At 43.2% G+C, this 2,686-nt stretch overlaps 1 long non-coding RNA gene across 2 annotated transcripts in view; it reads right to left on the reverse strand.

Moving 5' to 3' along the window:
- Window positions 1–804: 804 nt before the first annotated feature.
- LOC107988137 (uncharacterized) overlaps window positions 805–2,686 on the reverse strand; it is a 5,332-nt gene continuing 3,450 nt past the window's right edge. For both annotated transcript variants that reach the window (XR_001759810.2, XR_003049105.1), the window contains exon 3: window positions 805–855. This is a non-coding gene — a long non-coding RNA (uncharacterized LOC107988137). The remainder of the gene's footprint in view (window positions 856–2,686) is intronic.

Consider the following 2,686-nt stretch of genomic DNA (forward strand, 5'->3'; position numbering starts at 1 on the left):
CTCTCTCTCTCTCTCTCTCTCTCTCTCTCTCTCTCTCTCTCTCTCTCTCTCTCTCTCTCTCTCTCTCTCTCTAGCGCTACACACAAAGCACATTCAACCTCAACTACTACAGCTATGGACAGGTTAGCATGTTAGCTGCGTTTACCTTTGATGGCCCATGGCTGCTAGCTGATTACCTGCAAACGGAGACAGACGGACAGGAATGAATAAGCTGTGTACAAAACTGACGTGTATTTAAAAAAAAAAAGAAAACGCCGATTTGAAAACAATCTGCAATCGACTGCTGTTTTTCAAATTGATATTCGTGTTCACAGCTGGACACAGGGATCATGTGACCTTTTGTGATCAGCGATAGATTTTTGGGGGGGAGTTTTGTGTCTACTAACGCCTCCTGTAGACCAGTCGTTAGCAATGGTAAAGATGCTAACTAAAAAGTTAATTCAATCTTCAGGCTCAACAGTTTTCCGATTGGGTGGTGGAAGATGGACAAAGAGTGGGTCCCCGACCTCGTTAAGGCATGGTGAAATCTGTAAGACGTATTATTTTGAAAGGAAGGACGTAAATGAAAATGACTGGAGTTCCTTTTAAAATCGATGTGGCCTGATACTGAATGATCCATGGACCAGAAATGGTCCAGGAACCTGGGGTTGGGAACCCCTAAACTGCATATGGTTTTCGATCACGTAATCTCATGACGCAGTGCAAACAACGGTAACTGTTTTGTCCCTCTCGCGTGTCTCGTCCTCACCTCCGTCCTCTCCTGGTCGTTTCTGTCCCGGGTAATACAGGGAGGCGTCAACACTCCCCGATGGGGTTGAGGTGGGAAATTGTTTCTCCGCCTATTTTACCCACCATCTGAAAGAGAGGCGGAGAGAAACTTGGTTAGCAAACTTAGCTATGATGCTAACAATCCATTTTTTGATTTATATTAGAAAATACCATGAAACACAAAAGGTACAAATCGCAGATCCTAGATCAGCAGCAACGATTGAAAAAATGTCAGAATGAGCAGTAGCGCCCCCCACTGGCATGTATTATAACTACAGGCTTTTTTCTCAGTTCAGTTTCAATCACGAAATCATCACATCACATTCATCACGGGACTAATTTCTTCCCAACTCTGAGCTGTATCAATTATTATTCTGCTTTGGCCTGAATTACAGTAAATTACAACCTGGCCCACGGAGTCAAATTACAAAAATTAAAAAAAAAAAAAGGAAACGTGGAGTCTTGATGCTGAGAGCTGAGGCTGATCTGAAGTTTAACAAGACTCAAATTATACGGCGAGAGCCCAGTGTTTGCCCAATGTGGGGAGATTTTCGCTGTAAAAGTTGAAAAAGTCGACCTAGTAATGTAAATCAAGAGCCGTAGATTACAGTCGCTCATGGTTTCTTATGGTTTGACACACACACACACACACACACACACAGACAGACCAGGAAACCTAATTTAACCAACAATTTGACATCATCCGAAAAGGAGGCCAAACACGTCAAATGTTGTCATTTTCGCAATTTGGTGGAAAAAAAATATTAAGAGACGATTACGAGTCTCTCCGTAGAGATTACCTCTCTCCGTAACCTTTACACCAGTAACTCCGATCGGTGCCATACAATCACAGCAATGGCGGAAACCTGGAGAAGCTAATTTGGCTAATTGGTGTGCTACGGGAGATCATTAGGTGTGCGGCGGAAAATTATCCAATGCCCGATAACTAATATTTATCCTCTTCCACTAAGTGGCAGTAGATGGTTATAAAAACTAAGAAAAGATATTTGTGTCTTTCTTCAATTCCTGCCAGTATATCAGCATTGTCTTCTGCTAAAGGGGAGTTTAGCATTTTTTAGTAAATTTAAACGGGAATATTACTATATTTCATCGTATATACTTTTTGTGCGATTTTTGTTCGGTGGTGTGCCGATGTTACGTATGTGCAATGTTAAGGTTGGGAAACACTGCGCTACAGTAAGCTATATCTGCCTTTACGTTTTTCATTTTTTAAGTTTGTTTGCAAGGTTTATGCGTACGCACACGCCGTGGGTTCTCATTCCGTTTTCGGAACGTCCGGTTCAAATTTATCCATCGTTATAATGTTACAGCGTGGTTGACACAGTGCCACATACAGGCCCGGCATATGTACTACAGGTACTGGAGTTGTATTCTGCGGCTTTTGTTTGCGCCGCCTCCACCTAAACGCCGCGTATCCGGAGGCTACAGTCGCCGCATTGTATCGTCGCCGTGTAAACGAGGGCACAAGAAAGGAATTTTTATATAATCCTGTACGTGTGGGAGGAAGCGGCAAAACACTGAGAACAACCATGCACCATATGTAGAACACGCTGCTACTGCTCGTGTTCACACTTTTTTTTCCCACCATTCGAAATAATTCCTATTATTATTTTTATTTCCTTCAACAACAACCGCTAACAACTGTTTTTTAGAAGGATTCCTGGAGCCCGCATGTCCTACAATTTACTGGCGGCAAATCAGAGAAGTGTTGACGCCGCTACTCAGGAGTCGTTCAGGTTTTTCTTGTCTTTCTATTGACTGTGGAGTCACTGAGTCAACAGCTCTACAAGCCATTCACGGCTATTAGCTTTTAGCTGCAAGCTGACCTCACCTTGGCTGGAGCGCCCACACACATACACATGCACATACACTCAGGGAGGCAGGCACACACACACAT

The sequence above is a fragment of the Cynoglossus semilaevis genome, unplaced genomic scaffold (assembly GCF_000523025.1).
Source record: "Cynoglossus semilaevis isolate Cse_v1.0 unplaced genomic scaffold, Cse_v1.0 scaffold1121, whole genome shotgun sequence".
NCBI lineage: Eukaryota > Metazoa > Chordata > Actinopteri > Pleuronectiformes > Cynoglossidae > Cynoglossus > Cynoglossus semilaevis.